This window comes from Lissotriton vulgaris, chromosome 1_1 (assembly GCF_964263255.1).
Source record: "Lissotriton vulgaris chromosome 1_1, aLisVul1.2, whole genome shotgun sequence".
In the NCBI taxonomy this organism is placed as follows: Eukaryota; Metazoa; Chordata; class Amphibia; order Caudata; family Salamandridae; genus Lissotriton; species Lissotriton vulgaris.
The window spans coordinates 225,966,857-225,992,519 of record NC_141685.1 but is presented as its reverse complement, the minus strand read 5'-3'; the positions used below and the strand labels follow the sequence as shown (position 1 = coordinate 225,992,519).

The 25,663-nt window shown below is 45.2% G+C and overlaps 61 non-coding genes across 61 annotated transcripts; 46 read left to right on the top strand and 15 right to left on the bottom strand.

The window, feature by feature from the left end:
* Positions 1–54: 54 nt before the first annotated feature.
* Positions 55–140, top strand: TRNAY-GUA (transfer RNA tyrosine (anticodon GUA)). The gene is given in 2 exon segments: positions 55–91; positions 105–140. It is a non-coding gene; the product is annotated as a tRNA-Tyr (tRNA).
* Positions 141–754: 614 nt separating this feature from the next.
* Positions 755–826, top strand: TRNAA-CGC (transfer RNA alanine (anticodon CGC)). Its single transcript has one exon. It is a non-coding gene; the product is annotated as a tRNA-Ala (tRNA).
* A 193-nt stretch (positions 827–1,019) lies between these two features.
* Positions 1,020–1,092, bottom strand: TRNAM-CAU (transfer RNA methionine (anticodon CAU)). The gene has a single exon. It is a non-coding gene; the product is annotated as a tRNA-Met (tRNA).
* Positions 1,093–1,229: 137 nt separating this feature from the next.
* On the top strand, positions 1,230–1,301 carry TRNAA-UGC (transfer RNA alanine (anticodon UGC)). Its single transcript has one exon. It is a non-coding gene; the product is annotated as a tRNA-Ala (tRNA).
* A 430-nt stretch (positions 1,302–1,731) lies between these two features.
* TRNAY-GUA (transfer RNA tyrosine (anticodon GUA)) lies at positions 1,732–1,817 on the top strand. Its single transcript is given in 2 exon segments — positions 1,732–1,768; positions 1,782–1,817. It is a non-coding gene; the product is annotated as a tRNA-Tyr (tRNA).
* Positions 1,818–2,431: 614 nt separating this feature from the next.
* TRNAA-CGC (transfer RNA alanine (anticodon CGC)) lies at positions 2,432–2,503 on the top strand. The gene has a single exon. It is a non-coding gene; the product is annotated as a tRNA-Ala (tRNA).
* Positions 2,504–2,696: 193 nt separating this feature from the next.
* On the bottom strand, positions 2,697–2,769 carry TRNAM-CAU (transfer RNA methionine (anticodon CAU)). Its single transcript has one exon. It is a non-coding gene; the product is annotated as a tRNA-Met (tRNA).
* A 137-nt stretch (positions 2,770–2,906) lies between these two features.
* On the top strand, positions 2,907–2,978 carry TRNAA-UGC (transfer RNA alanine (anticodon UGC)). Its single transcript has one exon. It is a non-coding gene; the product is annotated as a tRNA-Ala (tRNA).
* A 430-nt stretch (positions 2,979–3,408) lies between these two features.
* On the top strand, positions 3,409–3,494 carry TRNAY-GUA (transfer RNA tyrosine (anticodon GUA)). Its single transcript is given in 2 exon segments — positions 3,409–3,445; positions 3,459–3,494. It is a non-coding gene; the product is annotated as a tRNA-Tyr (tRNA).
* Positions 3,495–4,108: 614 nt separating this feature from the next.
* Positions 4,109–4,180, top strand: TRNAA-CGC (transfer RNA alanine (anticodon CGC)). The gene has a single exon. It is a non-coding gene; the product is annotated as a tRNA-Ala (tRNA).
* Positions 4,181–4,373: 193 nt separating this feature from the next.
* TRNAM-CAU (transfer RNA methionine (anticodon CAU)) lies at positions 4,374–4,446 on the bottom strand. The gene has a single exon. It is a non-coding gene; the product is annotated as a tRNA-Met (tRNA).
* Positions 4,447–4,583: 137 nt separating this feature from the next.
* TRNAA-UGC (transfer RNA alanine (anticodon UGC)) lies at positions 4,584–4,655 on the top strand. The gene has a single exon. It is a non-coding gene; the product is annotated as a tRNA-Ala (tRNA).
* Positions 4,656–5,085: 430 nt separating this feature from the next.
* On the top strand, positions 5,086–5,171 carry TRNAY-GUA (transfer RNA tyrosine (anticodon GUA)). The gene is given in 2 exon segments: positions 5,086–5,122; positions 5,136–5,171. It is a non-coding gene; the product is annotated as a tRNA-Tyr (tRNA).
* A 614-nt stretch (positions 5,172–5,785) lies between these two features.
* TRNAA-CGC (transfer RNA alanine (anticodon CGC)) lies at positions 5,786–5,857 on the top strand. Its single transcript has one exon. It is a non-coding gene; the product is annotated as a tRNA-Ala (tRNA).
* Positions 5,858–6,050: 193 nt separating this feature from the next.
* Positions 6,051–6,123, bottom strand: TRNAM-CAU (transfer RNA methionine (anticodon CAU)). The gene has a single exon. It is a non-coding gene; the product is annotated as a tRNA-Met (tRNA).
* Positions 6,124–6,260: 137 nt separating this feature from the next.
* On the top strand, positions 6,261–6,332 carry TRNAA-UGC (transfer RNA alanine (anticodon UGC)). Its single transcript has one exon. It is a non-coding gene; the product is annotated as a tRNA-Ala (tRNA).
* Positions 6,333–6,762: 430 nt separating this feature from the next.
* TRNAY-GUA (transfer RNA tyrosine (anticodon GUA)) lies at positions 6,763–6,848 on the top strand. The gene is given in 2 exon segments: positions 6,763–6,799; positions 6,813–6,848. It is a non-coding gene; the product is annotated as a tRNA-Tyr (tRNA).
* Positions 6,849–7,462: 614 nt separating this feature from the next.
* Positions 7,463–7,534, top strand: TRNAA-CGC (transfer RNA alanine (anticodon CGC)). The gene has a single exon. It is a non-coding gene; the product is annotated as a tRNA-Ala (tRNA).
* A 193-nt stretch (positions 7,535–7,727) lies between these two features.
* Positions 7,728–7,800, bottom strand: TRNAM-CAU (transfer RNA methionine (anticodon CAU)). The gene has a single exon. It is a non-coding gene; the product is annotated as a tRNA-Met (tRNA).
* A 137-nt stretch (positions 7,801–7,937) lies between these two features.
* Positions 7,938–8,009, top strand: TRNAA-UGC (transfer RNA alanine (anticodon UGC)). The gene has a single exon. It is a non-coding gene; the product is annotated as a tRNA-Ala (tRNA).
* A 430-nt stretch (positions 8,010–8,439) lies between these two features.
* On the top strand, positions 8,440–8,525 carry TRNAY-GUA (transfer RNA tyrosine (anticodon GUA)). Its single transcript is given in 2 exon segments — positions 8,440–8,476; positions 8,490–8,525. It is a non-coding gene; the product is annotated as a tRNA-Tyr (tRNA).
* A 614-nt stretch (positions 8,526–9,139) lies between these two features.
* Positions 9,140–9,211, top strand: TRNAA-CGC (transfer RNA alanine (anticodon CGC)). The gene has a single exon. It is a non-coding gene; the product is annotated as a tRNA-Ala (tRNA).
* A 193-nt stretch (positions 9,212–9,404) lies between these two features.
* Positions 9,405–9,477, bottom strand: TRNAM-CAU (transfer RNA methionine (anticodon CAU)). The gene has a single exon. It is a non-coding gene; the product is annotated as a tRNA-Met (tRNA).
* A 137-nt stretch (positions 9,478–9,614) lies between these two features.
* On the top strand, positions 9,615–9,686 carry TRNAA-UGC (transfer RNA alanine (anticodon UGC)). The gene has a single exon. It is a non-coding gene; the product is annotated as a tRNA-Ala (tRNA).
* A 430-nt stretch (positions 9,687–10,116) lies between these two features.
* On the top strand, positions 10,117–10,202 carry TRNAY-GUA (transfer RNA tyrosine (anticodon GUA)). The gene is given in 2 exon segments: positions 10,117–10,153; positions 10,167–10,202. It is a non-coding gene; the product is annotated as a tRNA-Tyr (tRNA).
* A 614-nt stretch (positions 10,203–10,816) lies between these two features.
* On the top strand, positions 10,817–10,888 carry TRNAA-CGC (transfer RNA alanine (anticodon CGC)). The gene has a single exon. It is a non-coding gene; the product is annotated as a tRNA-Ala (tRNA).
* A 193-nt stretch (positions 10,889–11,081) lies between these two features.
* TRNAM-CAU (transfer RNA methionine (anticodon CAU)) lies at positions 11,082–11,154 on the bottom strand. The gene has a single exon. It is a non-coding gene; the product is annotated as a tRNA-Met (tRNA).
* A 137-nt stretch (positions 11,155–11,291) lies between these two features.
* On the top strand, positions 11,292–11,363 carry TRNAA-UGC (transfer RNA alanine (anticodon UGC)). The gene has a single exon. It is a non-coding gene; the product is annotated as a tRNA-Ala (tRNA).
* A 430-nt stretch (positions 11,364–11,793) lies between these two features.
* TRNAY-GUA (transfer RNA tyrosine (anticodon GUA)) lies at positions 11,794–11,879 on the top strand. The gene is given in 2 exon segments: positions 11,794–11,830; positions 11,844–11,879. It is a non-coding gene; the product is annotated as a tRNA-Tyr (tRNA).
* A 614-nt stretch (positions 11,880–12,493) lies between these two features.
* Positions 12,494–12,565, top strand: TRNAA-CGC (transfer RNA alanine (anticodon CGC)). The gene has a single exon. It is a non-coding gene; the product is annotated as a tRNA-Ala (tRNA).
* Positions 12,566–12,758: 193 nt separating this feature from the next.
* On the bottom strand, positions 12,759–12,831 carry TRNAM-CAU (transfer RNA methionine (anticodon CAU)). The gene has a single exon. It is a non-coding gene; the product is annotated as a tRNA-Met (tRNA).
* Positions 12,832–12,968: 137 nt separating this feature from the next.
* TRNAA-UGC (transfer RNA alanine (anticodon UGC)) lies at positions 12,969–13,040 on the top strand. Its single transcript has one exon. It is a non-coding gene; the product is annotated as a tRNA-Ala (tRNA).
* Positions 13,041–13,470: 430 nt separating this feature from the next.
* On the top strand, positions 13,471–13,556 carry TRNAY-GUA (transfer RNA tyrosine (anticodon GUA)). Its single transcript is given in 2 exon segments — positions 13,471–13,507; positions 13,521–13,556. It is a non-coding gene; the product is annotated as a tRNA-Tyr (tRNA).
* Positions 13,557–14,170: 614 nt separating this feature from the next.
* Positions 14,171–14,243, top strand: TRNAA-CGC (transfer RNA alanine (anticodon CGC)). The gene has a single exon. It is a non-coding gene; the product is annotated as a tRNA-Ala (tRNA).
* Positions 14,244–14,436: 193 nt separating this feature from the next.
* Positions 14,437–14,509, bottom strand: TRNAM-CAU (transfer RNA methionine (anticodon CAU)). The gene has a single exon. It is a non-coding gene; the product is annotated as a tRNA-Met (tRNA).
* A 137-nt stretch (positions 14,510–14,646) lies between these two features.
* TRNAA-UGC (transfer RNA alanine (anticodon UGC)) lies at positions 14,647–14,718 on the top strand. Its single transcript has one exon. It is a non-coding gene; the product is annotated as a tRNA-Ala (tRNA).
* A 429-nt stretch (positions 14,719–15,147) lies between these two features.
* TRNAY-GUA (transfer RNA tyrosine (anticodon GUA)) lies at positions 15,148–15,233 on the top strand. The gene is given in 2 exon segments: positions 15,148–15,184; positions 15,198–15,233. It is a non-coding gene; the product is annotated as a tRNA-Tyr (tRNA).
* A 614-nt stretch (positions 15,234–15,847) lies between these two features.
* Positions 15,848–15,919, top strand: TRNAA-CGC (transfer RNA alanine (anticodon CGC)). Its single transcript has one exon. It is a non-coding gene; the product is annotated as a tRNA-Ala (tRNA).
* A 193-nt stretch (positions 15,920–16,112) lies between these two features.
* On the bottom strand, positions 16,113–16,185 carry TRNAM-CAU (transfer RNA methionine (anticodon CAU)). The gene has a single exon. It is a non-coding gene; the product is annotated as a tRNA-Met (tRNA).
* A 137-nt stretch (positions 16,186–16,322) lies between these two features.
* TRNAA-UGC (transfer RNA alanine (anticodon UGC)) lies at positions 16,323–16,394 on the top strand. The gene has a single exon. It is a non-coding gene; the product is annotated as a tRNA-Ala (tRNA).
* A 430-nt stretch (positions 16,395–16,824) lies between these two features.
* TRNAY-GUA (transfer RNA tyrosine (anticodon GUA)) lies at positions 16,825–16,910 on the top strand. Its single transcript is given in 2 exon segments — positions 16,825–16,861; positions 16,875–16,910. It is a non-coding gene; the product is annotated as a tRNA-Tyr (tRNA).
* Positions 16,911–17,524: 614 nt separating this feature from the next.
* On the top strand, positions 17,525–17,596 carry TRNAA-CGC (transfer RNA alanine (anticodon CGC)). Its single transcript has one exon. It is a non-coding gene; the product is annotated as a tRNA-Ala (tRNA).
* Positions 17,597–17,789: 193 nt separating this feature from the next.
* On the bottom strand, positions 17,790–17,862 carry TRNAM-CAU (transfer RNA methionine (anticodon CAU)). The gene has a single exon. It is a non-coding gene; the product is annotated as a tRNA-Met (tRNA).
* Positions 17,863–17,999: 137 nt separating this feature from the next.
* On the top strand, positions 18,000–18,071 carry TRNAA-UGC (transfer RNA alanine (anticodon UGC)). Its single transcript has one exon. It is a non-coding gene; the product is annotated as a tRNA-Ala (tRNA).
* Positions 18,072–18,501: 430 nt separating this feature from the next.
* Positions 18,502–18,587, top strand: TRNAY-GUA (transfer RNA tyrosine (anticodon GUA)). Its single transcript is given in 2 exon segments — positions 18,502–18,538; positions 18,552–18,587. It is a non-coding gene; the product is annotated as a tRNA-Tyr (tRNA).
* Positions 18,588–19,201: 614 nt separating this feature from the next.
* On the top strand, positions 19,202–19,273 carry TRNAA-CGC (transfer RNA alanine (anticodon CGC)). The gene has a single exon. It is a non-coding gene; the product is annotated as a tRNA-Ala (tRNA).
* A 193-nt stretch (positions 19,274–19,466) lies between these two features.
* TRNAM-CAU (transfer RNA methionine (anticodon CAU)) lies at positions 19,467–19,539 on the bottom strand. The gene has a single exon. It is a non-coding gene; the product is annotated as a tRNA-Met (tRNA).
* Positions 19,540–19,676: 137 nt separating this feature from the next.
* On the top strand, positions 19,677–19,748 carry TRNAA-UGC (transfer RNA alanine (anticodon UGC)). Its single transcript has one exon. It is a non-coding gene; the product is annotated as a tRNA-Ala (tRNA).
* Positions 19,749–20,178: 430 nt separating this feature from the next.
* TRNAY-GUA (transfer RNA tyrosine (anticodon GUA)) lies at positions 20,179–20,264 on the top strand. The gene is given in 2 exon segments: positions 20,179–20,215; positions 20,229–20,264. It is a non-coding gene; the product is annotated as a tRNA-Tyr (tRNA).
* A 614-nt stretch (positions 20,265–20,878) lies between these two features.
* Positions 20,879–20,950, top strand: TRNAA-CGC (transfer RNA alanine (anticodon CGC)). Its single transcript has one exon. It is a non-coding gene; the product is annotated as a tRNA-Ala (tRNA).
* Positions 20,951–21,143: 193 nt separating this feature from the next.
* On the bottom strand, positions 21,144–21,216 carry TRNAM-CAU (transfer RNA methionine (anticodon CAU)). Its single transcript has one exon. It is a non-coding gene; the product is annotated as a tRNA-Met (tRNA).
* Positions 21,217–21,353: 137 nt separating this feature from the next.
* TRNAA-UGC (transfer RNA alanine (anticodon UGC)) lies at positions 21,354–21,425 on the top strand. Its single transcript has one exon. It is a non-coding gene; the product is annotated as a tRNA-Ala (tRNA).
* A 430-nt stretch (positions 21,426–21,855) lies between these two features.
* On the top strand, positions 21,856–21,941 carry TRNAY-GUA (transfer RNA tyrosine (anticodon GUA)). The gene is given in 2 exon segments: positions 21,856–21,892; positions 21,906–21,941. It is a non-coding gene; the product is annotated as a tRNA-Tyr (tRNA).
* Positions 21,942–22,555: 614 nt separating this feature from the next.
* Positions 22,556–22,627, top strand: TRNAA-CGC (transfer RNA alanine (anticodon CGC)). The gene has a single exon. It is a non-coding gene; the product is annotated as a tRNA-Ala (tRNA).
* Positions 22,628–22,820: 193 nt separating this feature from the next.
* Positions 22,821–22,893, bottom strand: TRNAM-CAU (transfer RNA methionine (anticodon CAU)). The gene has a single exon. It is a non-coding gene; the product is annotated as a tRNA-Met (tRNA).
* A 137-nt stretch (positions 22,894–23,030) lies between these two features.
* TRNAA-UGC (transfer RNA alanine (anticodon UGC)) lies at positions 23,031–23,102 on the top strand. The gene has a single exon. It is a non-coding gene; the product is annotated as a tRNA-Ala (tRNA).
* Positions 23,103–23,532: 430 nt separating this feature from the next.
* Positions 23,533–23,618, top strand: TRNAY-GUA (transfer RNA tyrosine (anticodon GUA)). The gene is given in 2 exon segments: positions 23,533–23,569; positions 23,583–23,618. It is a non-coding gene; the product is annotated as a tRNA-Tyr (tRNA).
* Positions 23,619–24,232: 614 nt separating this feature from the next.
* TRNAA-CGC (transfer RNA alanine (anticodon CGC)) lies at positions 24,233–24,304 on the top strand. The gene has a single exon. It is a non-coding gene; the product is annotated as a tRNA-Ala (tRNA).
* Positions 24,305–24,497: 193 nt separating this feature from the next.
* On the bottom strand, positions 24,498–24,570 carry TRNAM-CAU (transfer RNA methionine (anticodon CAU)). The gene has a single exon. It is a non-coding gene; the product is annotated as a tRNA-Met (tRNA).
* Positions 24,571–24,707: 137 nt separating this feature from the next.
* TRNAA-UGC (transfer RNA alanine (anticodon UGC)) lies at positions 24,708–24,779 on the top strand. Its single transcript has one exon. It is a non-coding gene; the product is annotated as a tRNA-Ala (tRNA).
* Positions 24,780–25,209: 430 nt separating this feature from the next.
* On the top strand, positions 25,210–25,295 carry TRNAY-GUA (transfer RNA tyrosine (anticodon GUA)). The gene is given in 2 exon segments: positions 25,210–25,246; positions 25,260–25,295. It is a non-coding gene; the product is annotated as a tRNA-Tyr (tRNA).
* Positions 25,296–25,663: the final 368 nt, after the last annotated feature.

Sequence of the window (25,663 nt, the reverse complement as noted above, 5' to 3'; positions counted from 1 at the left end):
ACAACCTTTCTTGAGCGAGAGATAATTTTGGTGCTACGGAAGTTTGCCACTACTCCTTCGATAGCTCAGTTGGTAGAGCGGAGGACTGTAGCATAAATTCAGGCATCCTTAGGTCGCTGGTTCAAATCCGGCTCGAAGGATTTTGTGGTTTAATTTCCATGGCTTTTGCTTTGAATCAACAATACCTTCCATTGACTATGAAAAATTCCCAGAGCTTCGATAAATACCGGAAAAGAAGCGTACTCTATCTGCTTTCAAAGGGAATGGATGACATAGTCATCGCTAGGGGAGGTGTGAAGAACAGTCAAGGAAACCTGCTGATCAGAACTAATACCAAAGCATTGCATTAATATATGTATGCCCTTGGCAGACTTCCAATTGCACTGCTCCAAAGGTAGCTGCTTGGCAGCCAATCACACTATGACTTGCCTTCAATTTGAATGTATACCGATGGGCAAGAGGGAATATCCAATGGAATCATCTCCCGAAAGGCTGAGCAAGCAGGAAAGTAGACCAATAGTTGTCACATTTTTGGGAATCCTGAGAAGTTTTGCATTCCAAACTGAGCAAATAAAAGCCCTGCCGGAGAATCGATCCCTGATTGCACTAAATATATGCTCCATGAAGACAGTTCACACGTGAGGTGTGAGCAATTCCAAGCCTGACACTTTACATTCTAGTCTCAAATCGAGACTTTGCAGTCCATGGGCTTCAGAGTCTCCTTGCATCCAGCAAAACGTTAGAGTGCAGTCGAGGGGATGTAGCTCAGTGGTAGAGCGCATGCTTCGCATGTATGAGGCCCCGGGTTCAATCCCCGGCATCTCCAGGAGTCTCTGTTCTCTATCTTGGCTTTTTCCAGAAGGCTAGCCTGCCATCTTGTGGAAAGTAGAGGTTTCTCCGGCAGTTGGGGGTCAGAACCCCGCTTAAATTGTTTGCTTTGAAAAATGTGTTTGGAGTAGGCATAGTTTCCACTTTTCAAGAAAATCTGAGAATTTTGCTTGCCAAAAGGAGGAAATAAATGCCCTCTCTGAGGATCGAACTCAGGACCTTCAGATTATGAGACTGACGCGCTGCCTACTGCGCTAAGAAGGCTGCACACAAGCATCTCTAAATAGGACTATAGACCATGAAGATATTCCAGGTACGAGGCTTAAGGATTTTCCTGGCTGAGACTTTATGCTGCAGTGTCAAATGGGTTGACTTGGCAGCCAGTAAAACTTGGCAGACATGGGGATGTAGCTCTGTGGTAGAGCGCATGCTTTGCATGTATGAGGCCCCGGGTTCAATCCCCGGCATCTCCAGACTTTTGCCATGCTTGTCTCGGATTTTGGCAGAAAACAAGGCTGGCTATCAGTATTAAGGAAGAGATATGTCATGCAACTGGGATACCAACCCCACTTAAACTGTGAGACGTTTGCCTTGAAAAAACCCATGAAATGGGGCTATCTCATTTTTGATGCTTATACAACAGAAGAATCTTACTTGTTTAAGCCATCAAAGTGATGATTAATCTTGGCAATCTTAATACATTTAGGATAGAAATCTGTGGCAGCCCTCTTGGTCATTGGTAAGGGTTCTTCCTCGAAAGCAGAGACTCTTACTTTTCTGGTAACTTTGAGGGGGAGTGGCAGGTAATATTGATGATGTGCATCTGTCTGCTCCTGGTCCCCACCCTCCACAACCTTTCTTGAGCGAGAGATAATTTTGGTGCTACGGAAGTTTGCCACTACTCCTTCGATAGCTCAGTTGGTAGAGCGGAGGACTGTAGCATAAATTCAGGCATCCTTAGGTCGCTGGTTCAAATCCGGCTCGAAGGATTTTGTGGTTTAATTTCCATGGCTTTTGCTTTGAATCAACAATACCTTCCATTGACTATGAAAAATTCCCAGAGCTTCGATAAATACCGGAAAAGAAGCGTACTCTATCTGCTTTCAAAGGGAATGGATGACATAGTCGTCGCTAGGGGAGGTGTGAAGAACAGTCAAGGAAACCTGCTGATCAGAACTAATACCAAAGCATTGCATTAATATATGTATGCCCTTGGCAGACTTCCAATTGCACTGCTCCAAAGGTAGCTGCTTGGCAGCCAATCACACTATGACTTGCCTTCAATTTGAATGTATACCGATGGGCAAGAGGGAATATCCAATGGAATCATCTCCCGAAAGGCTGAGCAAGCAGGAAAGTAGACCAATAGTTGTCACATTTTTGGGAATCCTGAGAAGTTTTGCATTCCAAACTGAGCAAATAAAAGCCCTGCCGGAGAATCGATCCCTGATTGCACTAAATATATGCTCCATGAAGACAGTTCACACGTGAGGTGTGAGCAATTCCAAGCCTGACACTTTACATTCTAGTCTCAAATCGAGACTTTGCAGTCCATGGGCTTCAGAGTCTCCTTGCATCCAGCAAAACGTTAGAGTGCAGTCGAGGGGATGTAGCTCAGTGGTAGAGCGCATGCTTCGCATGTATGAGGCCCCGGGTTCAATCCCCGGCATCTCCAGGAGTCTCTGTTCTCTATCTTGGCTTTTTCCAGAAGGCTAGCCTGCCATCTTGTGGAAAGTAGAGGTTTCTCCGGCAGTTGGGGGTCAGAACCCCGCTTAAATTGTTTGCTTTGAAAAATGTGTTTGGAGTAGGCATAGTTTCCACTTTTCAAGAAAATCTGAGAATTTTGCTTGCCAAAAGGAGGAAATAAATGCCCTCTCTGAGGATCGAACTCAGGACCTTCAGATTATGAGACTAACGCGCTGCCTACTGCGCTAAGAAGGCTGCACACAAGCATCTCTAAATAGGACTATAGACCATGAAGATATTCCAGGTACGAGGCTTAAGGATTTTCCTGGCTGAGACTTTATGCTGCAGTGTCAAATGGGTTGACTTGGCAGCCAGTAAAACTTGGCAGACATGGGGATGTAGCTCAGTGGTAGAGCGCATGCTTTGCATGTATGAGGCCCCGGGTTCAATCCCCGGCATCTCCAGACTTTTGCCATGCTTGTCTCGGATTTTGGCAGAAAACAAGGCTGGCTATCAGTATTAAGGAAGAGATATGTCATGCAACTGGGATACCAACCCCACTTAAACTGTGAGACGTTTGCCTTGAAAAAACCCATGAAATGGGGCTATCTCATTTTTGATGCTTATACAACAGAAGAATCTTACTTGTTTAAGCCATCAAAGTGATGATTAATCTTGGCAATCTTAATACATTTAGGATAGAAATCTGTGGCAGCCCTCTTGGTCATTGGTAAGGGTTCTTCCTCGAAAGCAGAGACTCTTACTTTTCTGGTAACTTTGAGGGGGAGTGGCAGGTAATATTGATGATGTGCATCTGTCTGCTCCTGGTCCCCACCCTCCACAACCTTTCTTGAGCGAGAGATAATTTTGGTGCTACGGAAGTTTGCCACTACTCCTTCGATAGCTCAGTTGGTAGAGCGGAGGACTGTAGCATAAATTCAGGCATCCTTAGGTCGCTGGTTCAAATCCGGCTCGAAGGATTTTGTGGTTTAATTTCCATGGCTTTTGCTTTGAATCAACAATACCTTCCATTGACTATGAAAAATTCCCAGAGCTTCGATAAATACCGGAAAAGAAGCGTACTCTATCTGCTTTCAAAGGGAATGGATGACATAGTCGTCGCTAGGGGAGGTGTGAAGAACAGTCAAGGAAACCTGCTGATCAGAACTAATACCAAAGCATTGCATTAATATATGTATGCCCTTGGCAGACTTCCAATTGCACTGCTCCAAAGGTAGCTGCTTGGCAGCCAATCACACTATGACTTGCCTTCAATTTGAATGTATACCGATGGGCAAGAGGGAATATCCAATGGAATCATCTCCCGAAAGGCTGAGCAAGCAGGAAAGTAGACCAATAGTTGTCACATTTTTGGGAATCCTGAGAAGTTTTGCATTCCAAACTGAGCAAATAAAAGCCCTGCCGGAGAATCGATCCCTGATTGCACTAAATATATGCTCCATGAAGACAGTTCACACGTGAGGTGTGAGCAATTCCAAGCCTGACACTTTACATTCTAGTCTCAAATCGAGACTTTGCAGTCCATGGGCTTCAGAGTCTCCTTGCATCCAGCAAAACGTTAGAGTGCAGTCGAGGGGATGTAGCTCAGTGGTAGAGCGCATGCTTCGCATGTATGAGGCCCCGGGTTCAATCCCCGGCATCTCCAGGAGTCTCTGTTCTCTATCTTGGCTTTTTCCAGAAGGCTAGCCTGCCATCTTGTGGAAAGTAGAGGTTTCTCCGGCAGTTGGGGGTCAGAACCCCGCTTAAATTGTTTGCTTTGAAAAATGTGTTTGGAGTAGGCATAGTTTCCACTTTTCAAGAAAATCTGAGAATTTTGCTTGCCAAAAGGAGGAAATAAATGCCCTCTCTGAGGATCGAACTCAGGACCTTCAGATTATGAGACTAACGCGCTGCCTACTGCGCTAAGAAGGCTGCACACAAGCATCTCTAAATAGGACTATAGACCATGAAGATATTCCAGGTACGAGGCTTAAGGATTTTCCTGGCTGAGACTTTATGCTGCAGTGTCAAATGGGTTGACTTGGCAGCCAGTAAAACTTGGCAGACATGGGGATGTAGCTCAGTGGTAGAGCGCATGCTTTGCATGTATGAGGCCCCGGGTTCAATCCCCGGCATCTCCAGACTTTTGCCATGCTTGTCTCGGATTTTGGCAGAAAACAAGGCTGGCTATCAGTATTAAGGAAGAGATATGTCATGCAACTGGGATACCAACCCCACTTAAACTGTGAGACGTTTGCCTTGAAAAAACCCATGAAATGGGGCTATCTCATTTTTGATGCTTATACAACAGAAGAATCTTACTTGTTTAAGCCATCAAAGTGATGATTAATCTTGGCAATCTTAATACATTTAGGATAGAAATCTGTGGCAGCCCTCTTGGTCATTGGTAAGGGTTCTTCCTCGAAAGCAGAGACTCTTACTTTTCTGGTAACTTTGAGGGGGAGTGGCAGGTAATATTGATGATGTGCATCTGTCTGCTCCTGGTCCCCACCCTCCACAACCTTTCTTGAGCGAGAGATAATTTTGGTGCTACGGAAGTTTGCCACTACTCCTTCGATAGCTCAGTTGGTAGAGCGGAGGACTGTAGCATAAATTCAGGCATCCTTAGGTCGCTGGTTCAAATCCGGCTCGAAGGATTTTGTGGTTTAATTTCCATGGCTTTTGCTTTGAATCAACAATACCTTCCATTGACTATGAAAAATTCCCAGAGCTTCGATAAATACCGGAAAAGAAGCGTACTCTATCTGCTTTCAAAGGGAATGGATGACATAGTCGTCGCTAGGGGAGGTGTGAAGAACAGTCAAGGAAACCTGCTGATCAGAACTAATACCAAAGCATTGCATTAATATATGTATGCCCTTGGCAGACTTCCAATTGCACTGCTCCAAAGGTAGCTGCTTGGCAGCCAATCACACTATGACTTGCCTTCAATTTGAATGTATACCGATGGGCAAGAGGGAATATCCAATGGAATCATCTCCCGAAAGGCTGAGCAAGCAGGAAAGTAGACCAATAGTTGTCACATTTTTGGGAATCCTGAGAAGTTTTGCATTCCAAACTGAGCAAATAAAAGCCCTGCCGGAGAATCGATCCCTGATTGCACTAAATATATGCTCCATGAAGACAGTTCACACGTGAGGTGTGAGCAATTCCAAGCCTGACACTTTACATTCTAGTCTCAAATCGAGACTTTGCAGTCCATGGGCTTCAGAGTCTCCTTGCATCCAGCAAAACGTTAGAGTGCAGTCGAGGGGATGTAGCTCAGTGGTAGAGCGCATGCTTCGCATGTATGAGGCCCCGGGTTCAATCCCCGGCATCTCCAGGAGTCTCTGTTCTCTATCTTGGCTTTTTCCAGAAGGCTAGCCTGCCATCTTGTGGAAAGTAGAGGTTTCTCCGGCAGTTGGGGGTCAGAACCCCGCTTAAATTGTTTGCTTTGAAAAATGTGTTTGGAGTAGGCATAGTTTCCACTTTTCAAGAAAATCTGAGAATTTTGCTTGCCAAAAGGAGGAAATAAATGCCCTCTCTGAGGATCGAACTCAGGACCTTCAGATTATGAGACTAACGCGCTGCCTACTGCGCTAAGAAGGCTGCACACAAGCATCTCTAAATAGGACTATAGACCATGAAGATATTCCAGGTACGAGGCTTAAGGATTTTCCTGGCTGAGACTTTATGCTGCAGTGTCAAATGGGTTGACTTGGCAGCCAGTAAAACTTGGCAGACATGGGGATGTAGCTCAGTGGTAGAGCGCATGCTTTGCATGTATGAGGCCCCGGGTTCAATCCCCGGCATCTCCAGACTTTTGCCATGCTTGTCTCGGATTTTGGCAGAAAACAAGGCTGGCTATCAGTATTAAGGAAGAGATATGTCATGCAACTGGGATACCAACCCCACTTAAACTGTGAGACGTTTGCCTTGAAAAAACCCATGAAATGGGGCTATCTCATTTTTGATGCTTATACAACAGAAGAATCTTACTTGTTTAAGCCATCAAAGTGATGATTAATCTTGGCAATCTTAATACATTTAGGATAGAAATCTGTGGCAGCCCTCTTGGTCATTGGTAAGGGTTCTTCCTCGAAAGCAGAGACTCTTACTTTTCTGGTAACTTTGAGGGGGAGTGGCAGGTAATATTGATGATGTGCATCTGTCTGCTCCTGGTCCCCACCCTCCACAACCTTTCTTGAGCGAGAGATAATTTTGGTGCTACGGAAGTTTGCCACTACTCCTTCGATAGCTCAGTTGGTAGAGCGGAGGACTGTAGCATAAATTCAGGCATCCTTAGGTCGCTGGTTCAAATCCGGCTCGAAGGATTTTGTGGTTTAATTTCCATGGCTTTTGCTTTGAATCAACAATACCTTCCATTGACTATGAAAAATTCCCAGAGCTTCGATAAATACCGGAAAAGAAGCGTACTCTATCTGCTTTCAAAGGGAATGGATGACATAGTCGTCGCTAGGGGAGGTGTGAAGAACAGTCAAGGAAACCTGCTGATCAGAACTAATACCAAAGCATTGCATTAATATATGTATGCCCTTGGCAGACTTCCAATTGCACTGCTCCAAAGGTAGCTGCTTGGCAGCCAATCACACTATGACTTGCCTTCAATTTGAATGTATACCGATGGGCAAGAGGGAATATCCAATGGAATCATCTCCCGAAAGGCTGAGCAAGCAGGAAAGTAGACCAATAGTTGTCACATTTTTGGGAATCCTGAGAAGTTTTGCATTCCAAACTGAGCAAATAAAAGCCCTGCCGGAGAATCGATCCCTGATTGCACTAAATATATGCTCCATGAAGACAGTTCACACGTGAGGTGTGAGCAATTCCAAGCCTGACACTTTACATTCTAGTCTCAAATCGAGACTTTGCAGTCCATGGGCTTCAGAGTCTCCTTGCATCCAGCAAAACGTTAGAGTGCAGTCGAGGGGATGTAGCTCAGTGGTAGAGCGCATGCTTCGCATGTATGAGGCCCCGGGTTCAATCCCCGGCATCTCCAGGAGTCTCTGTTCTCTATCTTGGCTTTTTCCAGAAGGCTAGCCTGCCATCTTGTGGAAAGTAGAGGTTTCTCCGGCAGTTGGGGGTCAGAACCCCGCTTAAATTGTTTGCTTTGAAAAATGTGTTTGGAGTAGGCATAGTTTCCACTTTTCAAGAAAATCTGAGAATTTTGCTTGCCAAAAGGAGGAAATAAATGCCCTCTCTGAGGATCGAACTCAGGACCTTCAGATTATGAGACTGACGCGCTGCCTACTGCGCTAAGAAGGCTGCACACAAGCATCTCTAAATAGGACTATAGACCATGAAGATATTCCAGGTACGAGGCTTAAGGATTTTCCTGGCTGAGACTTTATGCTGCAGTGTCAAATGGGTTGACTTGGCAGCCAGTAAAACTTGGCAGACATGGGGATGTAGCTCTGTGGTAGAGCGCATGCTTTGCATGTATGAGGCCCCGGGTTCAATCCCCGGCATCTCCAGACTTTTGCCATGCTTGTCTCGGATTTTGGCAGAAAACAAGGCTGGCTATCAGTATTAAGGAAGAGATATGTCATGCAACTGGGATACCAACCCCACTTAAACTGTGAGACGTTTGCCTTGAAAAAACCCATGAAATGGGGCTATCTCATTTTTGATGCTTATACAACAGAAGAATCTTACTTGTTTAAGCCATCAAAGTGATGATTAATCTTGGCAATCTTAATACATTTAGGATAGAAATCTGTGGCAGCCCTCTTGGTCATTGGTAAGGGTTCTTCCTCGAAAGCAGAGACTCTTACTTTTCTGGTAACTTTGAGGGGGAGTGGCAGGTAATATTGATGATGTGCATCTGTCTGCTCCTGGTCCCCACCCTCCACAACCTTTCTTGAGCGAGAGATAATTTTGGTGCTACGGAAGTTTGCCACTACTCCTTCGATAGCTCAGTTGGTAGAGCGGAGGACTGTAGCATAAATTCAGGCATCCTTAGGTCGCTGGTTCAAATCCGGCTCGAAGGATTTTGTGGTTTAATTTCCATGGCTTTTGCTTTGAATCAACAATACCTTCCATTGACTATGAAAAATTCCCAGAGCTTCGATAAATACCGGAAAAGAAGCGTACTCTATCTGCTTTCAAAGGGAATGGATGACATAGTCGTCGCTAGGGGAGGTGTGAAGAACAGTCAAGGAAACCTGCTGATCAGAACTAATACCAAAGCATTGCATTAATATATGTATGCCCTTGGCAGACTTCCAATTGCACTGCTCCAAAGGTAGCTGCTTGGCAGCCAATCACACTATGACTTGCCTTCAATTTGAATGTATACCGATGGGCAAGAGGGAATATCCAATGGAATCATCTCCCGAAAGGCTGAGCAAGCAGGAAAGTAGACCAATAGTTGTCACATTTTTGGGAATCCTGAGAAGTTTTGCATTCCAAACTGAGCAAATAAAAGCCCTGCCGGAGAATCGATCCCTGATTGCACTAAATATATGCTCCATGAAGACAGTTCACACGTGAGGTGTGAGCAATTCCAAGCCTGACACTTTACATTCTAGTCTCAAATCGAGACTTTGCAGTCCATGGGCTTCAGAGTCTCCTTGCATCCAGCAAAACGTTAGAGTGCAGTCGAGGGGATGTAGCTCAGTGGTAGAGCGCATGCTTCGCATGTATGAGGCCCCGGGTTCAATCCCCGGCATCTCCAGGAGTCTCTGTTCTCTATCTTGGCTTTTTCCAGAAGGCTAGCCTGCCATCTTGTGGAAAGTAGAGGTTTCTCCGGCAGTTGGGGGTCAGAACCCCGCTTAAATTGTTTGCTTTGAAAAATGTGTTTGGAGTAGGCATAGTTTCCACTTTTCAAGAAAATCTGAGAATTTTGCTTGCCAAAAGGAGGAAATAAATGCCCTCTCTGAGGATCGAACTCAGGACCTTCAGATTATGAGACTGACGCGCTGCCTACTGCGCTAAGAAGGCTGCACACAAGCATCTCTAAATAGGACTATAGACCATGAAGATATTCCAGGTACGAGGCTTAAGGATTTTCCTGGCTGAGACTTTATGCTGCAGTGTCAAATGGGTTGACTTGGCAGCCAGTAAAACTTGGCAGACATGGGGATGTAGCTCAGTGGTAGAGCGCATGCTTTGCATGTATGAGGCCCCGGGTTCAATCCCCGGCATCTCCAGACTTTTGCCATGCTTGTCTCGGATTTTGGCAGAAAACAAGGCTGGCTATCAGTATTAAGGAAGAGATATGTCATGCAACTGGGATACCAACCCCACTTAAACTGTGAGACGTTTGCCTTGAAAAAACCCATGAAATGGGGCTATCTCATTTTTGATGCTTATACAACAGAAGAATCTTACTTGTTTAAGCCATCAAAGTGATGATTAATCTTGGCAATCTTAATACATTTAGGATAGAAATCTGTGGCAGCCCTCTTGGTCATTGGTAAGGGTTCTTCCTCGAAAGCAGAGACTCTTACTTTTCTGGTAACTTTGAGGGGGAGTGGCAGGTAATATTGATGATGTGCATCTGTCTGCTCCTGGTCCCCACCCTCCACAACCTTTCTTGAGCGAGAGATAATTTTGGTGCTACGGAAGTTTGCCACTACTCCTTCGATAGCTCAGTTGGTAGAGCGGAGGACTGTAGCATAAATTCAGGCATCCTTAGGTCGCTGGTTCAAATCCGGCTCGAAGGATTTTGTGGTTTAATTTCCATGGCTTTTGCTTTGAATCAACAATACCTTCCATTGACTATGAAAAATTCCCAGAGCTTCGATAAATACCGGAAAAGAAGCGTACTCTATCTGCTTTCAAAGGGAATGGATGACATAGTCGTCGCTAGGGGAGGTGTGAAGAACAGTCAAGGAAACCTGCTGATCAGAACTAATACCAAAGCATTGCATTAATATATGTATGCCCTTGGCAGACTTCCAATTGCACTGCTCCAAAGGTAGCTGCTTGGCAGCCAATCACACTATGACTTGCCTTCAATTTGAATGTATACCGATGGGCAAGAGGGAATATCCAATGGAATCATCTCCCGAAAGGCTGAGCAAGCAGGAAAGTAGACCAATAGTTGTCACATTTTTGGGAATCCTGAGAAGTTTTGCATTCCAAACTGAGCAAATAAAAGCCCTGCCGGAGAATCGATCCCTGATTGCACTAAATATATGCTCCATGAAGACAGTTCACACGTGAGGTGTGAGCAATTCCAAGCCTGACACTTTACATTCTAGTCTCAAATCGAGACTTTGCAGTCCATGGGCTTCAGAGTCTCCTTGCATCCAGCAAAACGTTAGAGTGCAGTCGAGGGGATGTAGCTCAGTGGTAGAGCGCATGCTTCGCATGTATGAGGCCCCGGGTTCAATCCCCGGCATCTCCAGGAGTCTCTGTTCTCTATCTTGGCTTTTTCCAGAAGGCTAGCCTGCCATCTTGTGGAAAGTAGAGGTTTCTCCGGCAGTTGGGGGTCAGAACCCCGCTTAAATTGTTTGCTTTGAAAAATGTGTTTGGAGTAGGCATAGTTTCCACTTTTCAAGAAAATCTGAGAATTTTGCTTGCCAAAAGGAGGAAATAAATGCCCTCTCTGAGGATCGAACTCAGGACCTTCAGATTATGAGACTAACGCGCTGCCTACTGCGCTAAGAAGGCTGCACACAAGCATCTCTAAATAGGACTATAGACCATGAAGATATTCCAGGTACGAGGCTTAAGGATTTTCCTGGCTGAGACTTTATGCTGCAGTGTCAAATGGGTTGACTTGGCAGCCAGTAAAACTTGGCAGACATGGGGATGTAGCTCAGTGGTAGAGCGCATGCTTTGCATGTATGAGGCCCCGGGTTCAATCCCCGGCATCTCCAGACTTTTGCCATGCTTGTCTCGGATTTTGGCAGAAAACAAGGCTGGCTATCAGTATTAAGGAAGAGATATGTCATGCAACTGGGATACCAACCCCACTTAAACTGTGAGACGTTTGCCTTGAAAAAACCCATGAAATGGGGCTATCTCATTTTTGATGCTTATACAACAGAAGAATCTTACTTGTTTAAGCCATCAAAGTGATGATTAATCTTGGCAATCTTAATACATTTAGGATAGAAATCTGTGGCAGCCCTCTTGGTCATTGGTAAGGGTTCTTCCTCGAAAGCAGAGACTCTTACTTTTCTGGTAACTTTGAGGGGGAGTGGCAGGTAATATTGATGATGTGCATCTGTCTGCTCCTGGTCCCCACCCTCCACAACCTTTCTTGAGCGAGAGATAATTTTGGTGCTACGGAAGTTTGCCACTACTCCTTCGATAGCTCAGTTGGTAGAGCGGAGGACTGTAGCATAAATTCAGGCATCCTTAGGTCGCTGGTTCAAATCCGGCTCGAAGGATTTTGTGGTTTAATTTCCATGGCTTTTGCTTTGAATCAACAATACCTTCCATTGACTATGAAAAATTCCCAGAGCTTCGATAAATACCGGAAAAGAAGCGTACTCTATCTGCTTTCAAAGGGAATGGATGACATAGTCGTCGCTAGGGGAGGTGTGAAGAACAGTCAAGGAAACCTGCTGATCAGAACTAATACCAAAGCATTGCATTAATATATGTATGCCCTTGGCAGACTTCCAATTGCACTGCTCCAAAGGTAGCTGCTTGGCAGCCAATCACACTATGACTTGCCTTCAATTTGAATGTATACCGATGGGCAAGAGGGAATATCCAATGGAATCATCTCCCGAAAGGCTGAGCAAGCAGGAAAGTAGACCAATAGTTGTCACATTTTTGGGAATCCTGAGAAGTTTTGCATTCCAAACTGAGCAAATAAAAGCCCTGCCGGAGAATCGATCCCTGATTGCACTAAATATATGCTCCATGAAGACAGTTCACACGTGAGGTGTGAGCAATTCCAAGCCTGACACTTTACATTCTAGTCTCAAATCGAGACTTTGCAGTCCATGGGCTTCAGAGTCTCCTTGCATCCAGCAAAACGTTAGAGTGCAGTCGAGGGGATGTAGCTCAGTGGTAGAGCGCATGCTTCGCATGTATGAGGCCCCGGGTTCAATCCCCGGCATCTCCAGGAGTCTCTGTTCTCTATCTTGGCTTTTTCCAGAAGGCTAGCCTGCCATCTTGTGGAAAGTAGAGGTTTCTCCGGCAGTTGGGGGTCAGAACCCCGCTTAAATTGTTTGCTTTGAAAAATGTGTTTGGAGTAGGCATAGTTTCCACTTTTCAAGAAAATCTGAGAATTTTGCTTGCCAAAAGGAGGAAATAAATGCCCTCTCTGAGGATCGAACTCAGGACCTTCAGATTATGAGACTGACGCGCTGCCTACTGCGCTAAGAAGGCTGCACACAAGCATCTCTAAATAGGACTATAGACCATGAAGATATTCCAGGTACGAGGCTTAAGGATTTTCCTGGCTGAGACTTTATGCTGCAGTGTCAAATGGGTTGACTTGGCAGCCAGTAAAACTTGGCAGACATGGGGATGTAGCTCTGTGGTAGAGCGCATGCTTTGCATGTATGAGGCCCCGGGTTCAATCCCCGGCATCTCCAGACTTTTGCCATGCTTGTCTCGGATTTTGGCAGAAAACAAGGCTGGCTATCAGTATTAAGGAAGAGATATGTCATGCAACTGGGATACCAACCCCACTTAAACTGTGAGACGTTTGCCTTGAAAAAACCCATGAAATGGGGCTATCTCATTTTTGATGCTTATACAACAGAAGAATCTTACTTGTTTAAGCCATCAAAGTGATGATTAATCTTGGCAATCTTAATACATTTAGGATAGAAATCTGTGGCAGCCCTCTTGGTCATTGGTAAGGGTTCTTCCTCGAAAGCAGAGACTCTTACTTTTCTGGTAACTTTGAGGGGGAGTGGCAGGTAATATTGATGATGTGCATCTGTCTGCTCCTGGTCCCCACCCTCCACAACCTTTCTTGAGCGAGAGATAATTTTGGTGCTACGGAAGTTTGCCACTACTCCTTCGATAGCTCAGTTGGTAGAGCGGAGGACTGTAGCATAAATTCAGGCATCCTTAGGTCGCTGGTTCAAATCCGGCTCGAAGGATTTTGTGGTTTAATTTCCATGGCTTTTGCTTTGAATCAACAATACCTTCCATTGACTATGAAAAATTCCCAGAGCTTCGATAAATACCGGAAAAGAAGCGTACTCTATCTGCTTTCAAAGGGAATGGATGACATAGTCGTCGCTAGGGGAGGTGTGAAGAACAGTCAAGGAAACCTGCTGATCAGAACTAATACCAAAGCATTGCATTAATATATGTATGCCCTTGGCAGACTTCCAATTGCACTGCTCCAAAGGTAGCTGCTTGGCAGCCAATCACACTATGACTTGCCTTCAATTTGAATGTATACCGATGGGCAAGAGGGAATATCCAATGGAATCATCTCCCGAAAGGCTGAGCAAGCAGGAAAGTAGACCAATAGTTGTCACATTTTTGGGAATCCTGAGAAGTTTTGCATTCCAAACTGAGCAAATAAAAGCCCTGCCGGAGAATCGATCCCTGATTGCACTAAATATATGCTCCATGAAGACAGTTCACACGTGAGGTGTGAGCAATTCCAAGCCTGACACTTTACATTCTAGTCTCAAATCGAGACTTTGCAGTCCATGGGCTTCAGAGTCTCCTTGCATCCAGCAAAACGTTAGAGTGCAGTCGAGGGGATTGTAGCTCAGTGGTAGAGCGCATGCTTCGCATGTATGAGGCCCCGGGTTCAATCCCCGGCATCTCCAGGAGTCTCTGTTCTCTATCTTGGCTTTTTCCAGAAGGCTAGCCTGCCATCTTGTGGAAAGTAGAGGTTTCTCCGGCAGTTGGGGGTCAGAACCCCGCTTAAATTGTTTGCTTTGAAAAATGTGTTTGGAGTAGGCATAGTTTCCACTTTTCAAGAAAATCTGAGAATTTTGCTTGCCAAAAGGAGGAAATAAATGCCCTCTCTGAGGATCGAACTCAGGACCTTCAGATTATGAGACTGACGCGCTGCCTACTGCGCTAAGAAGGCTGCACACAAGCATCTCTAAATAGGACTATAGACCATGAAGATATTCCAGGTACGAGGCTTAAGGATTTTCCTGGCTGAGACTTTATGCTGCAGTGTCAAATGGGTTGACTTGGCAGCCAGTAAAACTTGGCAGACATGGGGATGTAGCTCTGTGGTAGAGCGCATGCTTTGCATGTATGAGGCCCCGGGTTCAATCCCCGGCATCTCCAGACTTTTGCCATGCTTGTCTCGGATTTTGGCAGAAAACAAGGCTGGCTATCAGTATTAAGGAAGAGATATGTCATGCAACTGGGATACCAACCCCACTTAAACTGTGAGACGTTTGCCTTGAAAAAACCCATGAAATGGGGCTATCTCATTTTTGATGCTTATACAACGAAGAATCTTACTTGTTTAAGCCATCAAAGTGATGATTAATCTTGGCAATCTTAATACATTTAGGATAGAAATCTGTGGCAGCCCTCTTGGTCATTGGTAAGGGTTCTTCCTCGAAAGCAGAGACTCTTACTTTTCTGGTAACTTTGAGGGGGAGTGGCAGGTAATATTGATGATGTGCATCTGTCTGCTCCTGGTCCCCACCCTCCACAACCTTTCTTGAGCGAGAGATAATTTTGGTGCTACGGAAGTTTGCCACTACTCCTTCGATAGCTCAGTTGGTAGAGCGGAGGACTGTAGCATAAATTCAGGCATCCTTAGGTCGCTGGTTCAAATCCGGCTCGAAGGATTTTGTGGTTTAATTTCCATGGCTTTTGCTTTGAATCAACAATACCTTCCATTGACTATGAAAAATTCCCAGAGCTTCGATAAATACCGGAAAAGAAGCGTACTCTATCTGCTTTCAAAGGGAATGGATGACATAGTCGTCGCTAGGGGAGGTGTGAAGAACAGTCAAGGAAACCTGCTGATCAGAACTAATACCAAAGCATTGCATTAATATATGTATGCCCTTGGCAGACTTCCAATTGCACTGCTCCAAAGGTAGCTGCTTGGCAGCCAATCACACTATGACTTGCCTTCAATTTGAATGTATACCGATGGGCAAGAGGGAATATCCAATGGAATCATCTCCCGAAAGGCTGAGCAAGCAGGAAAGTAGACCAATAGTTGTCACATTTTTGGGAATCCTGAGAAGTTTTGCATTCCAAACTGAGCAAATAAAAGCCCTGCCGGAGAATCGATCCCTGATTGCACTAAATATATGCTCCATGAAGACAGTTCACACGTGAGGTGTGAGCAATTCCAAGCCTGACACTTTACATTCTAGTCTCAAATCGAGACTTTGCAGTCCATGGGCTTCAGAGTCTCCTTGCATCCAGCAAAACGTTAGAGTGCAGTCGAGGGGATGTAGCTCAGTGGTAGAGCGCATGCTTCGCATGTATGAGGCCCCGGGTTCAATCCCCGGCATCTCCAGGAGTCTCTGTTCTCTATCTTGGCTTTTTCCAGAAGGCTAGCCTGCCATCTTGTGGAAAGTAGAGGTTTCTCCGGCAGTTGGGGGTCAGAACCCCGCTTAAATTGTTTGCTTTGAAAAATGTGTTTGGAGTAGGCATAGTTTCCACTTTTCAAGAAAATCTGAGAATTTTGCTTGCCAAAAGGAGGAAATAAATGCCCTCTCTGAGGATCGAACTCAGGACCTTCAGATTATGAGACTAACGCGCTGCCTACTGCGCTAAGAAGGCTGCACACAAGCATCTCTAAATAGGACTATAGACCATGAAGATATTCCAGGTACGAGGCTTAAGGATTTTCCTGGCTGAGACTTTATGCTGCAGTGTCAAATGGGTTGACTTGGCAGCCAGTAAAACTTGGCAGACATGGGGATGTAGCTCAGTGGTAGAGCGCATGCTTTGCATGTATGAGGCCCCGGGTTCAATCCCCGGCATCTCCAGACTTTTGCCATGCTTGTCTCGGATTTTGGCAGAAAACAAGGCTGGCTATCAGTATTAAGGAAGAGATATGTCATGCAACTGGGATACCAACCCCACTTAAACTGTGAGACGTTTGCCTTGAAAAAACCCATGAAATGGGGCTATCTCATTTTTGATGCTTATACAACAGAAGAATCTTACTTGTTTAAGCCATCAAAGTGATGATTAATCTTGGCAATCTTAATACATTTAGGATAGAAATCTGTGGCAGCCCTCTTGGTCATTGGTAAGGGTTCTTCCTCGAAAGCAGAGACTCTTACTTTTCTGGTAACTTTGAGGGGGAGTGGCAGGTAATATTGATGATGTGCATCTGTCTGCTCCTGGTCCCCACCCTCCACAACCTTTCTTGAGCGAGAGATAATTTTGGTGCTACGGAAGTTTGCCACTACTCCTTCGATAGCTCAGTTGGTAGAGCGGAGGACTGTAGCATAAATTCAGGCATCCTTAGGTCGCTGGTTCAAATCCGGCTCGAAGGATTTTGTGGTTTAATTTCCATGGCTTTTGCTTTGAATCAACAATACCTTCCATTGACTATGAAAAATTCCCAGAGCTTCGATAAATACCGGAAAAGAAGCGTACTCTATCTGCTTTCAAAGGGAATGGATGACATAGTCGTCGCTAGGGGAGGTGTGAAGAACAGTCAAGGAAACCTGCTGATCAGAACTAATACCAAAGCATTGCATTAATATATGTATGCCCTTGGCAGACTTCCAATTGCACTGCTCCAAAGGTAGCTGCTTGGCAGCCAATCACACTATGACTTGCCTTCAATTTGAATGTATACCGATGGGCAAGAGGGAATATCCAATGGAATCATCTCCCGAAAGGCTGAGCAAGCAGGAAAGTAGACCAATAGTTGTCACATTTTTGGGAATCCTGAGAAGTTTTGCATTCCAAACTGAGCAAATAAAAGCCCTGCCGGAGAATCGATCCCTGATTGCACTAAATATATGCTCCATGAAGACAGTTCACACGTGAGGTGTGAGCAATTCCAAGCCTGACACTTTACATTCTAGTCTCAAATCGAGACTTTGCAGTCCATGGGCTTCAGAGTCTCCTTGCATCCAGCAAAACGTTAGAGTGCAGTCGAGGGGATGTAGCTCAGTGGTAGAGCGCATGCTTCGCATGTATGAGGCCCCGGGTTCAATCCCCGGCATCTCCAGGAGTCTCTGTTCTCTATCTTGGCTTTTTCCAGAAGGCTAGCCTGCCATCTTGTGGAAAGTAGAGGTTTCTCCGGCAGTTGGGGGTCAGAACCCCGCTTAAATTGTTTGCTTTGAAAAATGTGTTTGGAGTAGGCATAGTTTCCACTTTTCAAGAAAATCTGAGAATTTTGCTTGCCAAAAGGAGGAAATAAATGCCCTCTCTGAGGATCGAACTCAGGACCTTCAGATTATGAGACTGACGCGCTGCCTACTGCGCTAAGAAGGCTGCACACAAGCATCTCTAAATAGGACTATAGACCATGAAGATATTCCAGGTACGAGGCTTAAGGATTTTCCTGGCTGAGACTTTATGCTGCAGTGTCAAATGGGTTGACTTGGCAGCCAGTAAAACTTGGCAGACATGGGGATGTAGCTCAGTGGTAGAGCGCATGCTTTGCATGTATGAGGCCCCGGGTTCAATCCCCGGCATCTCCAGACTTTTGCCATGCTTGTCTCGGATTTTGGCAGAAAACAAGGCTGGCTATCAGTATTAAGGAAGAGATATGTCATGCAACTGGGATACCAACCCCACTTAAACTGTGAGACGTTTGCCTTGAAAAAACCCATGAAATGGGGCTATCTCATTTTTGATGCTTATACAACAGAAGAATCTTACTTGTTTAAGCCATCAAAGTGATGATTAATCTTGGCAATCTTAATACATTTAGGATAGAAATCTGTGGCAGCCCTCTTGGTCATTGGTAAGGGTTCTTCCTCGAAAGCAGAGACTCTTACTTTTCTGGTAACTTTGAGGGGGAGTGGCAGGTAATATTGATGATGTGCATCTGTCTGCTCCTGGTCCCCACCCTCCACAACCTTTCTTGAGCGAGAGATAATTTTGGTGCTACGGAAGTTTGCCACTACTCCTTCGATAGCTCAGTTGGTAGAGCGGAGGACTGTAGCATAAATTCAGGCATCCTTAGGTCGCTGGTTCAAATCCGGCTCGAAGGATTTTGTGGTTTAATTTCCATGGCTTTTGCTTTGAATCAACAATACCTTCCATTGACTATGAAAAATTCCCAGAGCTTCGATAAATACCGGAAAAGAAGCGTACTCTATCTGCTTTCAAAGGGAATGGATGACATAGTCGTCGCTAGGGGAGGTGTGAAGAACAGTCAAGGAAACCTGCTGATCAGAACTAATACCAAAGCATTGCATTAATATATGTATGCCCTTGGCAGACTTCCAATTGCACTGCTCCAAAGGTAGCTGCTTGGCAGCCAATCACACTATGACTTGCCTTCAATTTGAATGTATACCGATGGGCAAGAGGGAATATCCAATGGAATCATCTCCCGAAAGGCTGAGCAAGCAGGAAAGTAGACCAATAGTTGTCACATTTTTGGGAATCCTGAGAAGTTTTGCATTCCAAACTGAGCAAATAAAAGCCCTGCCGGAGAATCGATCCCTGATTGCACTAAATATATGCTCCATGAAGACAGTTCACACGTGAGGTGTGAGCAATTCCAAGCCTGACACTTTACATTCTAGTCTCAAATCGAGACTTTGCAGTCCATGGGCTTCAGAGTCTCCTTGCATCCAGCAAAACGTTAGAGTGCAGTCGAGGGGATGTAGCTCAGTGGTAGAGCGCATGCTTCGCATGTATGAGGCCCCGGGTTCAATCCCCGGCATCTCCAGGAGTCTCTGTTCTCTATCTTGGCTTTTTCCAGAAGGCTAGCCTGCCATCTTGTGGAAAGTAGAGGTTTCTCCGGCAGTTGGGGGTCAGAACCCCGCTTAAATTGTTTGCTTTGAAAAATGTGTTTGGAGTAGGCATAGTTTCCACTTTTCAAGAAAATCTGAGAATTTTGCTTGCCAAAAGGAGGAAATAAATGCCCTCTCTGAGGATCGAACTCAGGACCTTCAGATTATGAGACTGACGCGCTGCCTACTGCGCTAAGAAGGCTGCACACAAGCATCTCTAAATAGGACTATAGACCATGAAGATATTCCAGGTACGAGGCTTAAGGATTTTCCTGGCTGAGACTTTATGCTGCAGTGTCAAATGGGTTGACTTGGCAGCCAGTAAAACTTGGCAGACATGGGGATGTAGCTCAGTGGTAGAGCGCATGCTTTGCATGTATGAGGCCCCGGGTTCAATCCCCGGCATCTCCAGACTTTTGCCATGCTTGTCTCGGATTTTGGCAGAAAACAAGGCTGGCTATCAGTATTAAGGAAGAGATATGTCATGCAACTGGGATACCAACCCCACTTAAACTGTGAGACGTTTGCCTTGAAAAAACCCATGAAATGGGGCTATCTCATTTTTGATGCTTATACAACAGAAGAATCTTACTTGTTTAAGCCATCAAAGTGATGATTAATCTTGGCAATCTTAATACATTTAGGATAGAAATCTGTGGCAGCCCTCTTGGTCATTGGTAAGGGTTCTTCCTCGAAAGCAGAGACTCTTACTTTTCTGGTAACTTTGAGGGGGAGTGGCAGGTAATATTGATGATGTGCATCTGTCTGCTCCTGGTCCCCACCCTCCACAACCTTTCTTGAGCGAGAGATAATTTTGGTGCTACGGAAGTTTGCCACTACTCCTTCGATAGCTCAGTTGGTAGAGCGGAGGACTGTAGCATAAATTCAGGCATCCTTAGGTCGCTGGTTCAAATCCGGCTCGAAGGATTTTGTGGTTTAATTTCCATGGCTTTTGCTTTGAATCAACAATACCTTCCATTGACTATGAAAAATTCCCAGAGCTTCGATAAATACCGGAAAAGAAGCGTACTCTATCTGCTTTCAAAGGGAATGGATGACATAGTCGTCGCTAGGGGAGGTGTGAAGAACAGTCAAGGAAACCTGCTGATCAGAACTAATACCAAAGCATTGCATTAATATATGTATGCCCTTGGCAGACTTCCAATTGCACTGCTCCAAAGGTAGCTGCTTGGCAGCCAATCACACTATGACTTGCCTTCAATTTGAATGTATACCGATGGGCAAGAGGGAATATCCAATGGAATCATCTCCCGAAAGGCTGAGCAAGCAGGAAAGTAGACCAATAGTTGTCACATTTTTGGGAATCCTGAGAAGTTTTGCATTCCAAACTGAGCAAATAAAAGCCCTGCCGGAGAATCGATCCCTGATTGCACTAAATATATGCTCCATGAAGACAGTTCACACGTGAGGTGTGAGCAATTCCAAGCCTGACACTTTACATTCTAGTCTCAAATCGAGACTTTGCAGTCCATGGGCTTCAGAGTCTCCTTGCATCCAGCAAAACGTTAGAGTGCAGTCGAGGGGATGTAGCTCAGTGGTAGAGCGCATGCTTCGCATGTATGAGGCCCCGGGTTCAATCCCCGGCATCTCCAGGAGTCTCTGTTCTCTATCTTGGCTTTTTCCAGAAGGCTAGCCTGCCATCTTGTGGAAAGTAGAGGTTTCTCCGGCAGTTGGGGGTCAGAACCCCGCTTAAATTGTTTGCTTTGAAAAATGTGTTTGGAGTAGGCATAGTTTCCACTTTTCAAGAAAATCTGAGAATTTTGCTTGCCAAAAGGAGGAAATAAATGCCCTCTCTGAGGATCGAACTCAGGACCTTCAGATTATGAGACTAACGCGCTGCCTACTGCGCTAAGAAGGCTGCACACAAGCATCTCTAAATAGGACTATAGACCATGAAGATATTCCAGGTACGAGGCTTAAGGATTTTCCTGGCTGAGACTTTATGCTGCAGTGTCAAATGGGTTGACTTGGCAGCCAGTAAAACTTGGCAGACATGGGGATGTAGCTCAGTGGTAGAGCGCATGCTTTGCATGTATGAGGCCCCGGGTTCAATCCCCGGCATCTCCAGACTTTTGCCATGCTTGTCTCGGATTTTGGCAGAAAACAAGGCTGGCTATCAGTATTAAGGAAGAGATATGTCATGCAACTGGGATACCAACCCCACTTAAACTGTGAGACGTTTGCCTTGAAAAAACCCATGAAATGGGGCTATCTCATTTTTGATGCTTATACAACAGAAGAATCTTACTTGTTTAAGCCATCAAAGTGATGATTAATCTTGGCAATCTTAATACATTTAGGATAGAAATCTGTGGCAGCCCTCTTGGTCATTGGTAAGGGTTCTTCCTCGAAAGCAGAGACTCTTACTTTTCTGGTAACTTTGAGGGGGAGTGGCAGGTAATATTGATGATGTGCATCTGTCTGCTCCTGGTCCCCACCCTCCACAACCTTTCTTGAGCGAGAGATAATTTTGGTGCTACGGAAGTTTGCCACTACTCCTTCGATAGCTCAGTTGGTAGAGCGGAGGACTGTAGCATAAATTCAGGCATCCTTAGGTCGCTGGTTCAAATCCGGCTCGAAGGATTTTGTGGTTTAATTTCCATGGCTTTTGCTTTGAATCAACAATACCTTCCATTGACTATGAAAAATTCCCAGAGCTTCGATAAATACCGGAAAAGAAGCGTACTCTATCTGCTTTCAAAGGGAATGGATGACATAGTCGTCGCTAGGGGAGGTGTGAAGAACAGTCAAGGAAACCTGCTGATCAGAACTAATACCAAAGCATTGCATTAATATATGTATGCCCTTGGCAGACTTCCAATTGCACTGCTCCAAAGGTAGCTGCTTGGCAGCCAATCACACTATGACTTGCCTTCAATTTGAATGTATACCGATGGGCAAGAGGGAATATCCAATGGAATCATCTCCCGAAAGGCTGAGCAAGCAGGAAAGTAGACCAATAGTTGTCACATTTTTGGGAATCCTGAGAAGTTTTGCATTCCAAACTGAGCAAATAAAAGCCCTGCCGGAGAATCGATCCCTGATTGCACTAAATATATGCTCCATGAAGACAGTTCACACGTGAGGTGTGAGCAATTCCAAGCCTGACACTTTACATTCTAGTCTCAAATCGAGACTTTGCAGTCCATGGGCTTCAGAGTCTCCTTGCATCCAGCAAAACGTTAGAGTGCAGTCGAGGGGATGTAGCTCAGTGGTAGAGCGCATGCTTCGCATGTATGAGGCCCCGGGTTCAATCCCCGGCATCTCCAGGAGTCTCTGTTCTCTATCTTGGCTTTTTCCAGAAGGCTAGCCTGCCATCTTGTGGAAAGTAGAGGTTTCTCCGGCAGTTGGGGGTCAGAACCCCGCTTAAATTGTTTGCTTTGAAAAATGTGTTTGGAGTAGGCATAGTTTCCACTTTTCAAGAAAATCTGAGAATTTTGCTTGCCAAAAGGAGGAAATAAATGCCCTCTCTGAGGATCGAACTCAGGACCTTCAGATTATGAGACTGACGCGCTGCCTACTGCGCTAAGAAGGCTGCACACAAGCATCTCTAAATAGGACTATAGACCATGAAGATATTCCAGGTACGAGGCTTAAGGATTTTCCTGGCTGAGACTTTATGCTGCAGTGTCAAATGGGTTGACTTGGCAGCCAGTAAAACTTGGCAGACATGGGGATGTAGCTCTGTGGTAGAGCGCATGCTTTGCATGTATGAGGCCCCGGGTTCAATCCCCGGCATCTCCAGACTTTTGCCATGCTTGTCTCGGATTTTGGCAGAAAACAAGGCTGGCTATCAGTATTAAGGAAGAGATATGTCATGCAACTGGGATACCAACCCCACTTAAACTGTGAGACGTTTGCCTTGAAAAAACCCATGAAATGGGGCTATCTCATTTTTGATGCTTATACAACAGAAGAATCTTACTTGTTTAAGCCATCAAAGTGATGATTAATCTTGGCAATCTTAATACATTTAGGATAGAAATCTGTGGCAGCCCTCTTGGTCATTGGTAAGGGTTCTTCCTCGAAAGCAGAGACTCTTACTTTTCTGGTAACTTTGAGGGGGAGTGGCAGGTAATATTGATGATGTGCATCTGTCTGCTCCTGGTCCCCACCCTCCACAACCTTTCTTGAGCGAGAGATAATTTTGGTGCTACGGAAGTTTGCCACTACTCCTTCGATAGCTCAGTTGGTAGAGCGGAGGACTGTAGCATAAATTCAGGCATCCTTAGGTCGCTGGTTCAAATCCGGCTCGAAGGATTTTGTGGTTTAATTTCCATGGCTTTTGCTTTGAATCAACAATACCTTCCATTGACTATGAAAAATTCCCAGAGCTTCGATAAATACCGGAAAAGAAGCGTACTCTATCTGCTTTCAAAGGGAATGGATGACATAGTCGTCGCTAGGGGAGGTGTGAAGAACAGTCAAGGAAACCTGCTGATCAGAACTAATACCAAAGCATTGCATTAATATATGTATGCCCTTGGCAGACTTCCAATTGCACTGCTCCAAAGGTAGCTGCTTGGCAGCCAATCACACTATGACTTGCCTTCAATTTGAATGTATACCGATGGGCAAGAGGGAATATCCAATGGAATCATCTCCCGAAAGGCTGAGCAAGCAGGAAAGTAGACCAATAGTTGTCACATTTTTGGGAATCCTGAGAAGTTTTGCATTCCAAACTGAGCAAATAAAAGCCCTGCCGGAGAATCGATCCCTGATTGCACTAAATATATGCTCCATGAAGACAGTTCACACGTGAGGTGTGAGCAATTCCAAGCCTGACACTTTACATTCTAGTCTCAAATCGAGACTTTGCAGTCCATGGGCTTCAGAGTCTCCTTGCATCCAGCAAAACGCTAGAGTGCAGTCGAGGGGATGTAGCTCAGTGGTAGAGCGCATGCTTCGCATGTATGAGGCCCCGGGTTCAATCCCCGGCATCTCCAGGAGTCTCTGTTCTCTATCTTGGCTTTTTCCAGAAGGCTAGCCTGCCATCTTGTGGAAAGTAGAGGTTTCTCCGGCAGTTGGGGGTCAGAACCCCGCTTAAATTGTTTGCTTTGAAAAATGTGTTTGGAGTAGGCATAGTTTCCACTTTTCAAGAAAATCTGAGAATTTTGCTTGCCAAAAGGAGGAAATAAATGCCCTCTCTGAGGATCGAACTCAGGACCTTCAGATTATGAGACTGACGCGCTGCCTACTGCGCTAAGAAGGCTGCACACAAGCATCTCTAAATAGGACTATAGACCATGAAGATATTCCAGGTACGAGGCTTAAGGATTTTCCTGGCTGAGACTTTATGCTGCAGTGTCAAATGGGTTGACTTGGCAGCCAGTAAAACTTGGCAGACATGGGGATGTAGCTCTGTGGTAGAGCGCATGCTTTGCATGTATGAGGCCCCGGGTTCAATCCCCGGCATCTCCAGACTTTTGCCATGCTTGTCTCGGATTTTGGCAGAAAACAAGGCTGGCTATCAGTATTAAGGAAGAGATATGTCATGCAACTGGGATACCAACCCCACTTAAACTGTGAGACGTTTGCCTTGAAAAAACCCATGAAATGGGGCTATCTCATTTTTGATGCTTATACAACAGAAGAATCTTACTTGTTTAAGCCATCAAAGTGATGATTAATCTTGGCAATCTTAATACATTTAGGATAGAAATCTGTGGCAGCCCTCTTGGTCATTGGTAAGGGTTCTTCCTCGAAAGCAGAGACTCTTACTTTTCTGGTAACTTTGAGGGGGAGTGGCAGGTAATATTGATGATGTGCATCTGTCTGCTCCTGGTCCCCACCCTCCACAACCTTTCTTGAGCGAGAGATAATTTTGGTGCTACGGAAGTTTGCCACTACTCCTTCGATAGCTCAGTTGGTAGAGCGGAGGACTGTAGCATAAATTCAGGCATCCTTAGGTCGCTGGTTCAAATCCGGCTCGAAGGATTTTGTGGTTTAATTTCCATGGCTTTTGCTTTGAATCAACAATACCTTCCATTGACTATGAAAAATTCCCAGAGCTTCGATAAATACCGGAAAAGAAGCGTACTCTATCTGCTTTCAAAGGGAATGGATGACATAGTCGTCGCTAGGGGAGGTGTGAAGAACAGTCAAGGAAACCTGCTGATCAGAACTAATACCAAAGCATTGCATTAATATATGTATGCCCTTGGCAGACTTCCAATTGCACTGCTCCAAAGGTAGCTGCTTGGCAGCCAATCACACTATGACTTGCCTTCAATTTGAATGTATACCGATGGGCAAGAGGGAATATCCAATGGAATCATCTCCCGAAAGGCTGAGCAAGCAGGAAA